This window comes from Protopterus annectens, chromosome 3.part1 (assembly GCF_019279795.1).
Source record: "Protopterus annectens isolate FY-2018-M chromosome 3.part1, PAN1.0, whole genome shotgun sequence".
Classification (NCBI taxonomy): Eukaryota; Metazoa; Chordata; order Ceratodontiformes; family Protopteridae; genus Protopterus; species Protopterus annectens.
Genome location: NC_056732.1, coordinates 424,220,915 through 424,236,696, shown reverse-complemented (window position 1 = coordinate 424,236,696; position 15,782 = coordinate 424,220,915).

Below are 15,782 nucleotides of genomic sequence, written 5' to 3'. Positions count from 1 at the left end.
TAGCTACCTTGTTGTAAGTAGAGTCAAGTTTGGTTGGAATGCTGAGTTAAGATTTGTGAGAATTTGAGAATTGTACATTAGACTGGGTAGAAGGTAGGTAAGAGAGAGAGAGAGAGAGTAATCTTGGCTTCAGAGGAAAGGAATTTCTTGTTATGGTAAAGGAGCCCTAGTTTTGAATGAGTCTTTTTGATACAGTTATTAACATGCAAGTCAAATTTAAGCTGATCGTCGATGGTTACGCCTAAGAGCTTACTACTGGATTCTACTTGAATGGGAGTGTTATTAAGGGACTGTATGGAGAAGGAGGGTTTAATATTATTGAACTTTTTAGGTAGGAAAAGTAACAGCTTTGTTTTTTAGGGTTAAAGATGAGCTGGTTGTTGCTTGGATGGTTACATTTTCTTTGTAGTGTATGATACCGCTAGCAACCTGTTTGTATGAAACACTTATGTACTACTCTGTACAGAAAAATCTTGATGATTGGATGGGAAATAGGAAATTCACCCCGGGATCACCTCTGTGGCTCTGCTCGACAGTGACACAGGAAAATAATTTTCTTGGGTGGCAAAAGCCAGGGTACGTTTTTGGCTGAGGTTGTATAGCGCCCAGGGCCGATAGCCTAGTACCTACCTATGAACCTGTGTATTTCATAATGTAACATCCCTGGGGAAAACAACACTTACCTATTCTCAGTACAGGCATGACAACAGACTTGTTTGTTAGTATGTCATGTTCCAGTACTTGTAACAGATATATTCACCCTGGTGCTCTCTGAGGCACCCAAGTCCCCTCCTGTACAGTTGCACATTTTCTTCAGTCTGTTCAGGGACTATGGAGAAAGAACTGGGAGTTCATTACATTTTGCATGGTAGTCAGTGGCATTTTACATGTAGAGGTTTATGCTGTGGCACAGTTATGGCACATAGATTGTGGCACACCTCAGTCTCCCATCAGCCCAGGTAGTAAGGATGGCTATGTTTTACATCACTGTGATGGTAGAGGCATTGCTCATTATTAAAAAGTATGCCTGCAGTGTGTGTAACATCTTGTGCCTACAGGCTGCTCCAAGCCTCTATCTTTTACTGTGGTTCTTGGTGCTGCTCATCAAGGAGCCTCGGCCTGTAAGTGCAGAGGAGGAGGATATGTAGCAATATTTTGAAATTTCTCATGCCACCATCATTCAGACCTAAAGCCCTTTTCTAAAGCCATAACTGGCAGTGTAATAGTTTGCAAAGAGAAATGCTACAAATTTCATGGGTACACCACTTTTTCATCTGGGTCAATGGCCTCACAGCAGCACACAGTTCATTTGCGTGACTCATGGTGGAAAAGCCCATTATAAATGATATATGGCAGTGGCTGTACATAATACTTGGAGTATTTAAAACAGAGCAGCCTAAGTCCTTGCTATATGTCAAGCAGTAACAGTGCTTATCAGTTGTTCATGGGCATCAGCAGTGCTTTACACATTCAGTAGGGGAAAGAAGTGGTTTGGCAGTCTTAAGTGTTCATCTGCATTTTGACCAAATTAAAGATTGCAAATAGGAGTATAAGAAAGTGGGGAACAGGGGAAGTACGCCAAGGAGTAGAACATAAGGTGAAAAATGAAGGAATGAGTAGGATGGAGGCAGGGAAGTTCGTGTTAGGGTAAATATTTTTGTGGGATAAGTGCCTGTTTTCCATACTGTTAGAAAAATATATATTAATGTGTGTATTAGCAATATGCTTAGTGCATTTAGAGCTTGAAAAGGGTTAACACATTTATTCTATTTCATACTGCATACATCTGTACAAACTGCAGTTGCTTCCTGGCCTTGTATTGCTAGCTAAAATCTTGCTTGTGCCTTGGAAATTTACTGAGAAGCAGGTGATTTCTGCTTGCGTTAGGAAAATAATGAATAGAACAATACTACTTGTATGAAACTTAGACAAGAAGTTCCGCTGTGCTGTGAGAAAATACACAGCTGTAGAAGTTACAGATAATTAGTACAAAGCCTGCCTGAAAATATGAACTGCAATCAGCATTTGCTTGTATCTGAATTAGAAGAGTACATTGAAATGTAACACTGTACAATAGACACTTGTAAATGGATTAATGGTCACAAAGGCCAGGTTGTTTTTCTCAAAAGTTTCTCACAAATCTAGTCATGTCAGCAGAAAATCTGAGCAACATCTGCTGTAGAACAATGCTAAAAGTTGTGTTTGATTACGTTAGCTTAGAAGCCCATGTCTTGTAAAATAGTATAAGAATAAGCATACTTCCTGTTAGTAGTTAGACAAATCCTTGTATTTGCATGTTTTTGTCTCCTTGCGGCAAGTCCATTAAAAGTGCCTTAACTGAACCTTACGTGTATTGGTCTTTGAAGTTTTTTTCCTTTGACAGATTGGTCCTTCGAGCCGGATACCCTCACTTCGCCTTGGATCAGACAGGCCAGGTGGCTTGAAACCGTATGGGGAAGAAACCACATCGGTTCTTCTTATTGGAAAAGCCCTCCGACTGAATTGTCATACAAAAGAGGCCAGCCACTTTCTGATCTGCGACTGAAGGACGGGTTTACTCGAACCAGGTGATCAATCATGAAGGCTCAGGTAAGGTGAATCTACCTTCTTTTTCTGTTTTAGATCAGGGACTAGATTTGTATTTGTTCTGTTAAGACTTTGTTTATAAGTCAGGGACAGAAAGATTACTGTCTTGTCATAGATCAGGGAAACAGAGCAGGTAGGCAGTCATTCTGAAGAGACTATAAAAACATCCGTGGTACCACGCTAAAAATAAGGAGTTACGTAACGATTGAAAGGGTAGAACAAAATGGGTAATAATTGTACAAAAAGGTCCCAAAATCCGCCGTTAACCGAAGACTCGAAATACATGCAGTCACAGCATGCTGATAATATTAAATACTACTCAAAATGGGTTAATAAGTATGAATTTGATGGTAAACTTGAAAAATCCTTGCTTGTCAAACTTGTCAAACAGCTTAAGACCGATTCCAAAGGTTGGGTAAAAAAGCAATGTCAATTAGGAATTCCTCAGGCACACAGGTGGATTGAGGAAGTAAACCGAAGGGAACAAAAGAATAATAATTCAAAAGCAATGTTTTTAGACAAGGAGAACAATAACTTAGTAATAGCATCAGCCCCTCCACTTCCCTTACCAGAATATGAGGCAAGCGAAGAAGTAAGTCCACTCCCACGATATCCTGCTGTCACTGTGAGTAGAGACACTACAAAAGCAAAACCGTTCATTAGAGATCCTGTCGAGACCAGGTCTCGAACACAGGCAGGAAACTCAAAAGGGGACATTAAGTTATATCAAATGGGTAGAAATTCACAATCTATGAGTGAAGAAGAAATATGCCCACTTATAGAAGTGCCTAATCCTCAGGCAGGGCAAGAAGGTCAGGACCCAACTATTCTAGTGTATAGACCCTGGACTCTGGAAGACATCCGGAAAGCCACTGAGGAAATTCCCCATCCAAAAGTTAATTTTAGAAAGTTCTTAGAAGATTTGCAAGGAATGAGGCTGAGTTAAAATTTAAACAGAGAAGAGGTAGAAAAAGTAGTCAGACAAATTGTGGGGCCAGATTGGCACATGATTAGTGGCGACTGGAATCCCCGTGATGCTGCGTTCAAGCCCCTCCCACATAGCAGCGCAGAGTTAGACAACAGAGTGAAAGGTCTCACAGACCGAATCTCTGAGAAATGGAAGCCTAGGGCAGACTGGACTTGCATTAATCAATGCATCCAACAAGAAGGTGAAACTGTTGACAGATATTATGCCAGACTGTTAGAATGTTTTAATAACCACTGTGGAATGCAGGTTCCTGAAGATCAGACACACGATTCCCCATATGAGCAGCAGTTAAAGAATGCATTTTTGAAAGGCAGTATCGCACCCATAAGCACTTTTATTACAAAACACATGGTAGATCATCATACAAGCAGGTTACAGTCATTGCTTGAATATGCTAGGCATGCCGAAAGGCATTTTAATAGCAAAAAGAAAAAGAAAGCCCAAGTATTTTCTGTAGAGGATGGAGCAGAAGTTTATGTAGTACAGTCCGGAAAAAGAGCCAAGAGAAATGCCCAGGGAAACAAACAATCTGATCAGCGATCAGAGGACTTTGAAGGGCGAAAGAAAAGGGGTGAATGTTTTAAATGCGGTAAAAAGGGACACTTGGCAAGGGATTGCAAGAAAAACAAGAAGACAACCACGGAGAATAAGGAGGGTGAGGACTGATTATATGATAGTCAGAAATCACTAGAAGGGGATAGCAGAGAAGGGACAAATGAGTATGTGATAGAGGGAGTAGAGAATGTGACAGAAGAAATAGAGGAAGTGCAGGAAGTCACGGATAGTGAAGAAAATGAAATATTGGATTTGGCTTTATTGAGCTTAGAGCTCTATTTAGCAGACAAGAAACCAGAAGTTACACTCCTGGTAGAAGGGAGGGAAGTCAGATTCTTGTGTGACTCAGGGGCATCATGGACCCTGATACATCCCTCCAAACTGCCAGAGAATTCAGAGTCACCTGATTACATATTAGTGAAAGCAGCTAATGGACAGCTGTATCGGGAGCCCCTCTCCCATAATATTGTGATTACTGATCCTGTTTCAGGATTGACCCAGAAAAGTAAAATTGTTGTATCTGCAAAATGCCCAGTAAACCTCTTGGGCAGAGACCTTATGCAGCTATTTGGTATAGCAGTAGTTCCAACTATGCAGGGTATGGAAGCACAGTGACAAATTGATACCTTTGCAGTGCAATCGGAAGGTGAAATGTTTTATTGGTACAGCCAGGACTTGGTTACAACTGGTCCAGGGGCAGTAACCGAAGAGTTGATGAATGTAGCCATCAGCAAGTTCCCCTCCCTTGACTATGATAGACAACATTTGTTGCACTGTACTCTGTATTATTGTAACACACCAGGACCTGATAAGGAATATGAGCAAGAATTGTTTAGAAATCGTGCAAACAGATTGATATTACGTAATCTGTACTGAGACACAGAAGGGAACAGTGTAGTCAGCTGTTCATTGCCCCAAGAGTTCTTTGCACTTTACAAATCTAATCGGTTACCACATGTTAGCTTAACTAAGGACAAAAATGTGAAATGGGTAGACTTGGGAGAAAAAGTCACGAGATGGGAGAAACAGACAGAGTTAGAACTGTCAGAACAGGGAATACAAATGCAGAAATTGAATTGGATAACTCAGACCCACCCAGCTGTACACTTGCAGTCTAGCAAGGACAGCTGATTAGCACTTCTATTGAAGGAGGAAGAGAATGTCTTACAGAATATACCAGAAACTCTCTGGTCAACCAGAAAATCAGATGTAGGACTTATTCGTACAGCAGGACCAGTTACTATTACACCAAAGTCAGCATTTAGACCACAAAAAAGACAGTATCCCTTAAGAAAAAATGCAGAGGTAGGAATCAAACCTATTATAGCAGCTTTACTTAAGGAAGGGGTGCTGGTGGAATCTCCTGATTCACCATGTAACACACCCTTATTTCCTGTTAAGAAAGCGAATGGAGAGTGTCGTATGGTCCAAGATTTACAAGCTGTAAATGATGCAGTAATACCAAGGGCACCTATGGTGCCAGACCCACACACCCTGTTGAATGACTTACAACCTCAACAAAAATATTTTTCTGTGGCAGATGTCAGCAATGCGTTCTTTTTGATACCGATACACCCTGACAGCCAGCATTGGTTTGCATTCACATTTCAGGGGAAAAGGTATACATATACGCGACTACCACAGGGGTATTGTGAAAGTCCAACAATATTCTCATCAGAAATGGCAAGCAACTTGGTAGGATTTGCCCCACCAAGAGGTAGTCAAATTTTGCTTTATGTTGACAATATCCTGCTGGCGGCCCCCACCCAGCAAGATTGTAAAGAAGATACCATAGCGCTATTACAATTTTTAGCCACTGAAGGGCATAAAGTAAACAAAAATAAACTGCAGCTTTGGAGAAAACAAGTTAAACACCTAGGATATGTAATATCCAAGGAAGGGAGGACATTAGATGAGGACAGAAAAATAACGATTTTGCAAGCACCAAAACCCACTACCAAGAATGAAATTATGTCCTTCCTGGGTACAACTAATTTTTGTCGGAGTTGGATTCCAAACTATGCTTTGGAATCTGCACCATTGACTAACCTGATTTATAAAAAGCCTATGGCAGCACAAGATTTATTACAATGGACACCAGAAGCAGAATCTGCTTTCTGAAAACTGAAACAGTTAATAGCGTCCTCATTAGTTTTGGGATTACCAAACTATCATAAATGTTTTCTCCAAACTGTAGATTGTAAGCAAGGTTATATGACATCAGTGTTAACTCAGCAGCATGGGGACAAGCAACACCCTATTGCTTATTATTCATCACAACTGGACCCAGTGGCACGGTCTTTACCTCACTGTGTACAAGCAGTAGTTGCAGCTGCAATGGCAGTACAGGCTTTGGCCTCAGTAGTGTTGTTCCACCCTCTCACATTGAGAGTGCCTCATGCAGTCGTGATTATTTTACTACAAGAGAAGGTAGCGTATCTTTCCCCTGCTAGGCATCTTTCCTGTATGACTATATTGTTGAGCCAGCCTCATATGACAATTGAACGATGTACGACTTTGAACCCTTCTACCTTGCTCCCAACCCCTGCAGATGGCACACCACACAGCTGCCTGCAGGTGATTGAGCAAAAGACACTGCCTAGAAAAGATCTTATGGATGTTCCCTTGGATGATGCCGAGGTAACAGACTACGTGGACGGCTCATGCAAAAGGGGTCCTGCAGGACAGAACCTAGTAGGATATGCAGTAGTTTCTGACACAGACGTTATAGAAGCAAAATCTTTACCACATAGTTTATCTGCACAGGCAGCAGAATTGATTGCCTTGACACGGGCATGTACCTTAGCAAAAGGTAAATGTGTGAACATTTTTACTGACAACCAACATGCTTTTTCTACTGTACATGTTTTTGCGCAACAGTGGAAAAATCGAGGAATGATAACATCTACTGGCAAACCAATCAATCATGCACAGTTTATTTTAGATCTTTTAGAATCTATTCAGTTACCTCAAAAAGTAGCTATTTGTAAATGCACAGCTCATACCAAGCAACAGGACAGGATTTCAAAAGGTAATGCGAGAGCTCATACAGCTGCAAAGCAGGCAGCTTCAGAAGTATTTCTTTTGAATGAGGAACTACAACCCTCTGAGAATTTAGACTTAGAAATGTCAAAGACAATGCAAACACTTACTATGCAAACTGAAAAACAAAGATGGGTAAAACGAGGAGCAATTCTCGAAAAGGGGCTGTACATCTCTAAAGAAAGAAAACCAATATTGCCATCTAATTTGTTTAGATATGCAGCCTTGTTGAGCCATGGGCAGTGCCATGTCTCAACAGGGGGGATGGTACAGCTGGTGAACCAAGTGTTCATGACGTACGGATTTACAAACTACTCTAAAAAATTTTGTTTGTTATGCCACATCTGTAATAAACATCATGCACAAGGGGTGTTAAAGCCCAAGCAAGGAAGTTTCCCTACACCACCATATCCATTTCATACTATCTGTATGGATTTCATAGAGTTGAATAAATGTGAAAATAAGAAGTATTGTCTTGTCATTGTAGATATGTTTTCCAGATGGGTGGAAGCCTTTCTGACTAAAAATCCAGATGCTACGACTGTGGCCAAAGTTCTTGTAAAAGAAATCATCCCTAGATTCAGCATTCCGGAAAGGATCTACAGTGACAACAGCATACACTTCATAAACCAGACCATACAGCAGTTAAGTAGACATTTTGGCATTTCTTTAAAAAATCATTGTGCATATCACCCACAATCTGCAGGGCTAGTAGAGAGGCATAATGGGATTTTAAAGAGTAGGCTAAGAAAATTAATAACAGAAACGCAGAGAAATTGGGTGTACTGTCTGCCCCTGGCACTGTTGAACATGAGAACTGTTCCGAATGCAAAAGGATTGACTCCTTTTGAAAAACTCTTTGGAAGGGCTTATTATATACCTCAGTGGAAATCTCTCATGCCCGCAGACCAGGAAGCTGACAGTACATTAGCTGAGTATATGCGAAACCTTTTAAATTCTAAACATTTGTTGCAGTTAAATTCTGTTTCAGATAAAGAATGAACCAGACTGTCAGAAGTGGCAGTGCCCCCTGGAGTGTGGATCTGGCTGAAGATAGTTAAGAAGAATTGGGCATCTCCGAAGTGGGAAGGTCCATATCAAGTGCTTTTGTCAACACCCACTGCAGTCAAAATCGCAGAGCGTGCCTCCTGGATCCACCTGACGCACTGTAAATTAGTTAAAAACTTTAAACTGGACAAAAATCTTGTTACATGCCAAGAGCAAAAATGATAGAGTCCAGAAGAAACAGGAATGCAGAACAACCCTTTCCTCAGAAGTATTGCATAATCATCCTGTTAACTGTATTAGTGACAATAATCTTTTTGTTGTGGCCTTTTCTTTTCCCAGCCACACAGACTGAACTGAATAAATGTGAAGCGTTACTCATAAACTGGCATCCAAACTTTAACACTTACCAGGCAATTAAATATGTGTATGCTGAGACTTTCAATGTTTCGAATTGCTGGATTTGCACAGCTTTGCCGACAGCATATGGGGGGGGGTTATTAATGACTACGGTCCCCCTAGGGTGTCAATGAGACCTGGGAGAACTTGGTTTATGATACCTCAACCATTACAGCACAAGATAAAATAGCACTGCACTTGTCTGTTCCACAAAAGGGAACTGTGTGTTTTTATAAAAATGATACTGTTCAGGTGGGTTGGAGCAATTGCAATGTGATTGTTCCTTATAAATGTTACACTAAAGGTAACAATGTAGATCTTTATTGTAATACAAACTATGATTCATTTCTTGGATTGATGCACAAAACACTTGATGAAGTAAAACATAATTCTGTTCTTTATAAACAGCTGTCTACAATTGATAGAAAAATGTTTCATGCAAGGCGAGTGTATATTCATAGCAAGGTTACTACTAAAGTAGAGGACTGTTATTTTGTGTGTGGCAGAAAGGCATACAAATGGTTACCTGAGAATTGGTCCGGCAGTTGTTTTTTGGGTTACCTGGTTCCGGCCATACGACACACTGCAGTTTTGCCTTGTGGAAAAATTTGAAATGTCCGAGAAGTCGTCAAGAAACCTGTAAATCCAGTGGGACAAATTGATGCACGTTGGAAAGACCATTACTCTCTAGGCAAATGACTGACACACATGGACTTGAGTGATAGCGTTATATCGTGGGCAGGCATATTACCAGCATATGGAGCAGTGAAATCGATCTGGGAGCTGAGAAAACTGTCAAAACTTCTCGAAGTAATGAGCAATGCAACTTTTTCTGCTCTCGAATTGGTGACTGATAAACTGAATGCTATGAGAACTGTAGTGATCCAAAACCGCATGGCTCTCGACTTCACCCTAGCAGCGAGAGGTGGTACGTGTACTTTAATCCAAGAAGAATGCTGTTCGTATATTCCTGACCATAAACACGAGATAGACAATCATCTTGAGGTAATTCAGCAAGTGTCGGCCATGACCAAACCAGGCCCAAACCCACTGACAGACTTTTTCCAGAAATGGTTTGGGGGGTGGGGTACCATCCTAATGAACATCCTGATTGCCATTTGTGTAGGTATGCTCCTACTGGGAGTATGTGTTTGTTGTGGTATCCCCTGCATGAAAAGACTGATTAAAGACTTTATAGACATGTCAGTTTCTGAAACCTTATATCAAAGTACTGAGTTTGAAGAATTGTTAAAAGACTGAAGATGCTTTCATAAGTTTAAACTAAATGACTCTCTTAACTGCAAATCCTGAGTGGAAGAGGTTGGGAGAAGAAAACAAGCTGTTTATGCTTATTTTGAAAGTAGAATAAAAGTATTAATAGGGGGGAATGTTAGAAAAATATGTATTAATGTGTGTATTAGCAATATGCTTAGTGCATTTAGAGTTTGAAAAGGGTTAACACATTTATTCTATTTCATACTGCATAAATCTGTACAAACTGCAGTTGCTTTCTGACCTTGTATTGTTAGCTAAAATCTTGCTTGTGCCTTGGAAATTTACTGAGAAGCAGGTGATTTCTGCTTGCGTTAGGAAAATAATGAATAGAACAATACTACTTGTATGAAACTTAGACAAGTTCCGCTGTGCTGTGAGAAAATACATAGCTGTAGAAGTTACAGATAATTAGTACAAAGCCTGCTTGAAAATATGAACTGCAATCAGCATTTGCTTGTATCTGAGTTAGAAGAGTACCTTGAAATGTAACACTGTACAATAGACTCTTGTAAACGGATTAATACTCACCAAGGCCAGGTTGTTTTTCTCAAAAGTTTCTCACAAATCTAGTCATGTCAGCAGAAAATCTGAGCAACATCTGCTGTAGAACAATGCTAAAAGATGTGTTTGATTACGTCAGCTTAGAAGGCCATGTCTTGTAAAACAGTATAAGAATAAGCATACTTCCTGTTAGTAGTTAGACAAATCCTTGTATTTGCATGTTTTTGTCTCCTTGCGGCAAGTCAATTAAAAGTGCCTTAACTGAACCTTACGTGTATTGGTCTTTAAAGTTTTTTTCCTTTGACACATACTTAAAGTGAAACTGTGTTGGGGAAGAAAGTAAGGGAAGTAAGAAGAACATAGGAGGGATTGGGCGTTTATATCACGTTATCGAAAGATGAAAATAGTGAACGGTATTTCATCGGTCCCAAAACATCTAAACATGAAAATATTAAACATTCAGAACAGCAAATTTTTTCCCATGGAAAAAATCTGCTACTCCGAAACACATACACACAACACAAGCACATCAAACAAACAGCAACCACACACATACACTTAAATTCCTACATCTAATGCTACACTAAGCTAAACATACACTACTATCTACCCACTTACCTTAACCCAAACCCTAACCCTAATGTCCGTCACTATCGCACACTCACCTAACCCGCGCCCTAACCCTAACTCACTTAAACCGCCCCAACCCTAAATCTGTCACTATCGCACACACGCCTAACCCATGCCCTAACCCTAACTCACTTAACCCGCCCCTAACCCTAACGTACAAACAATCACACACTTACCTGAACCCAACCCGTAACTTTCCACCACAGCGCTAAGAATAGCAAAGCCACAGAAATGGCCAACCAAATTCTTTCCTGAGGAAAGAATTCACTGTTCTGCAGCTTTGCTATTCTTAGCATTCACTGAATAGTGTTCAATATCAGAACATTCGAAGTTTTAATACTTTGATGTTCTGATATAGACCTGGGATAGGTAGGTAGCAGGAGGAAGAAAGTGGGTACAGCAACATAATATGGGAAGGGTTCACAATTGTGAATGAGACATCAAACAAACAGTGGGAAGACAGTGATAAGGATGGGATTATACAACAAACAAAGATAGACATAGACACAAACATATAAGGGGATGCCAAGACAGGGGATAGGATGAGCCTCTGCAGCTGCACTTCCTACCAGTTATGACTCAGTGGAAGCTTACTCTCCACCTTGCATACTGCTATTACTGTGATCTGTCTCAGATGGGATGGTGGAGACAGTGCTGGATACGGATGCAACTGAATGAGTTGCTGGAAGAGGTTTTTTTGTGCGGCTGATTCAGGCATCCAACCTTCTATTAATTATCCCTCATAGGAAGTTGCTAGCATTGCATTCCAGGAGGCCATTGAGGAGCCTAACTCAAATTCTCAGTTGCTAGTAAGCATTGTCTGGCTAAGTAATTTAGTCAAGGTCCCACAGTAAGTAAATGAGGGATGTGGGTATCAGAGGCTTTACCACAGGAACTACAGCTCACAGCCTTAACCCTTTATGCTAACTGCTAGACAATGTTATCTCCCTTAATGTCTACCAGCTGCTGTTGAGTGATGAAGGTGTCACCTCCACTGATACTGCTACCAGTGGGTACAACAGTCCCCCGTGTGGTGCAAAGCTACCTGTAGCAAGTGGTGCTGGTAGGGGAGGAGGTGTGTAGGGTGACTGTGGCAGACTAGGACACAGATGTTGTAGGTGCTTTTGGTTATGTTTTTTGTGGTGGTATTACTGCAGCCACCTGTAGGTGGCCAACAGGCCTTGCCTGAGGGATAGGTGTAGTTCTAGATGCTGCTGCACATGATAGTAACATAAATGCAGAGAAAAAATAATAAATCATATAAATATATGTAATAGAAATATAGTGACAAAGAGAGTGGGGAGAGAGAGAAGTATGCATACAATGAAAGAATGAAGTGGACATACAGTTTTATAAAATGATAAACCTAAATGCAACAGACTTGAATGAACAATAAGCCCACTTCGCAATTTACCAGGGCTGTTATTTACAAATGAGAGGTGAACTTGAACCCACAGCTATGATTCCTTGCACTTGGAGAGACAAGTGTTCTGATCTATTTATAGCCAACCAAATATCATTAAGTAGTTCAACCATACCTCTCAACTGTACAGATTTTTGCAGAATGTCCAGATTTTTGCCTCATATTTTTGGCCCATTTTTAATACAATTGTGTTTTTCTGGCAAATTATTTACAAATCATTAAAGATTAAAGTCAGAAAATAATGACAGACATTCGACTTTCAGACTTCAGACCCTTCAGAAAATTCATGCTAATATTGTAAGAACAACATTTAAAAATTGTCCCTATTTTTGGGCCTTTGTCTCCCCATTATCTATGGCTTTATCCAGATTTGTTGCTATAAGAGGTTGAGAGGTATGAGTCCAACATACACTAATAGAATGTCCGAGGCAAATATCTATATATATATATATATATATATATATATATATATATATAAATATATATATATATATATATATATATATATATATATATACACACACACACACACACACACACACACACACACACACACACACACATACACACACACACATACACACATGCACAGAAAAGATTCTGCTCAGATGTATATTCCTCTCCAACTGCTCAACTGCTATAATAGAAGGAAACACATATATTAATAAAGGTTATCTAGGACACACATTAAAAAATTACACAGCTCATACCCATTTTTCAGTCCTAATCTTGTAGCCATTATAAGGAATCAGACATATTAAAATAAAAATTGTATCATAACACATATTTTGGGAGGGGGACTCAAGCACATACATTTGAGTAAGAGCTCTGCCTTAGCATCTTCAGCCACTTACTCAGGTACATAGCAGCATGCACACATAGCCTTGTGATATAGCCACACTCCACATTCATACTGCTAGCGTCAAACTAGGAAGGTTATTACAGATGTGGAAGGCATGTTTAAAAGCTATACAGTGTTAAAGTAAGTCCATACTACCTTTAATTTTAAAATGTCTGGCTTATGAAGCAAGTATGCCAACCCTGGTGCTCTTTTTGGAGCTCCAATCTCCTTCAGTCCATTTCTATGAAATAGCTTCTGGGGCTACAGGGAGAAAAACAGCACTGTTTCAGATCCTTGAATGGCACACATTGGCAGGTATTTGCATAGCCAACAAAGTTTTACTTACAGTACACAGGCAATGTCTGTAGTCTAACTTCAGCCTTTCATCAGCCGAGGAGGTCAGAATGCCATCACCTCATGTGACTATAATTGCGATGGCGGTGATCCCCTGTGTGTGGGATGTCAGTGGCATGGGGGACTAAATGACTTCGGACATCAGTTAACACTGAGGTCCTTCATAGCTTTCCTGCAAGAGTCTCTGGCTGTAGTTCTGATGGAGGAAGCGGACAAAGATTTTCATTACCTTTATACACTACCTCTGTGCTCTAAAAGGTGCATTACCCTCTTCTTCTCCACTATGATGTTTCACCTTTAAGACTCACAGAAATAAATGGCAGGGAATTGGTGTCTAAAGCAGCTCTGACATGTACCATCTGCCATGCAATGATCTATGGGTACTTCATTTGTAAGGCAGATGGAGGGCTTGGCTAACATAGGTACTGTATTATAATGGTTCACAATGGGATTTTAAGGTGTGAAACATGGCAGTCATATTTCACTGCTAAGAAAGCAAGTACTACAGCAGTACCATTTGCATGAGGTTATATGTGGAATTACAGATCCACGAAAGGCATGGTATGGAATATACATCATGAGCTGTAGGACCACTGACATAACATGTGCTAGCAAACTAACAACTGAACACCTGGCATGAGGAGGTAAGTCAAAAGGTAGGAGCTATTGGGAGAATCATCTGTCATGAAGATGGATTATTTCCTGGCCTTTATCAGAGGCAGTGACACCTTTACAATGTCCCATAGTGTGTTGCTGGATGTTGGAGCAGTGTTTCAGTGATGAAGAAAATATACTGGAGATGTCCAAGGTATGTAGACCTTTTTCTGTTTAAGATAACCTGTCAGTCCTCTAAACCACTTAATCACCATCCAGATTATTAAAGCAGTCTGATTCATGGTTTACAGGAACATCAAGGATTCCCCTTCCACAGCCAGTTGTACGAGGTATGCAATTAATATTTTTACTTTTTTAATATTAACTTAGGTTTCTGTATACTTCTGTTGTTGGGTCATATTTCCATAGGATATTGTGTTTTGATGTATTTGCAGGTGATTCTTTTTCTGGCACCAATACTGTGGAACTACCAATTCTTGATGTCAGAAGATGTGCACCCTCTGATAATGGTGGCCGGAATGCTTGGGCATGGACAGAGAGTACAGAGTGCATGTTACACATGGCAAATTTAATCATTGCACTTCCTAAACAGAACGTGGGCACAGTCTGTATGCCTGTGGATACCCAGGAGACACATGCAACATAGGGAAGGAGGACAGGTTATTGGAGAAACAAGCAGTCAAGAAAGTGTGGTATCCCTAAGTAGACACATGTCAGAATCTGACACTAATACCGATGGGCAGAGAGGTACACACAGAGGGATGGGTAATGTTGCTTTATGGAGACATGGTTACTGCCCTCCCGGTGAGGTTGGCTTGTCAGTGGTTGCAACCCAGAGAAGGTACAGGTCCATTATGGAGGCATGGGCTAATACTATCCCACATACAGGGTGGAGTTATTGAGAGTGATGCAGAGTGTGTGACATGACCTCTATGAGTGTATATCTTCTATATGTGATTGTTTGGATAGACTCAATCACATACTTGAATGTGCTATGTCCTCACAAGCTCACCTGCCATAGGTTAGGTACCATGACATAATCTGGTCCACCACTACTTCCACAGATGTTAGTCATGATAGCCATGGATGACCTAGTTCATGCTCCCAGTGCTATTAATTCCAGAGTTACATCTGTGGTGGAGGTGTCTATACCCAGAAGAGGGCATCTCTTTGATCATTGCAGTCACAGCAGTTGCACTTCTCATAGCAGACATCACTCACAGTCATGTAGCACACCAGCGTTTAGCCAGGGTCATTGTAAAACCAGTGCAACTCCTGGCAATGGCCCATTTCTTATGGGCCAATGTATGAATATGATGGTCAGACCTATGCAATGCATTCCCGGGATCTGTCCAGTACATCTGGCCACAGTAGTGTGACATCTTCTGGGGCTGTGTCCCAAAAGACCTACATTCACATCACCACAGCCACTAGTTTATTACACACGCACACAAACTTCCACTGACACTGCTCAATCGCAAAGCACATTACACCACACCAATGAAAGGCAATAGGCATAACAGCTCATATTGCATTTTTAGTCCTAGGCACTCACATATTTTCTTATG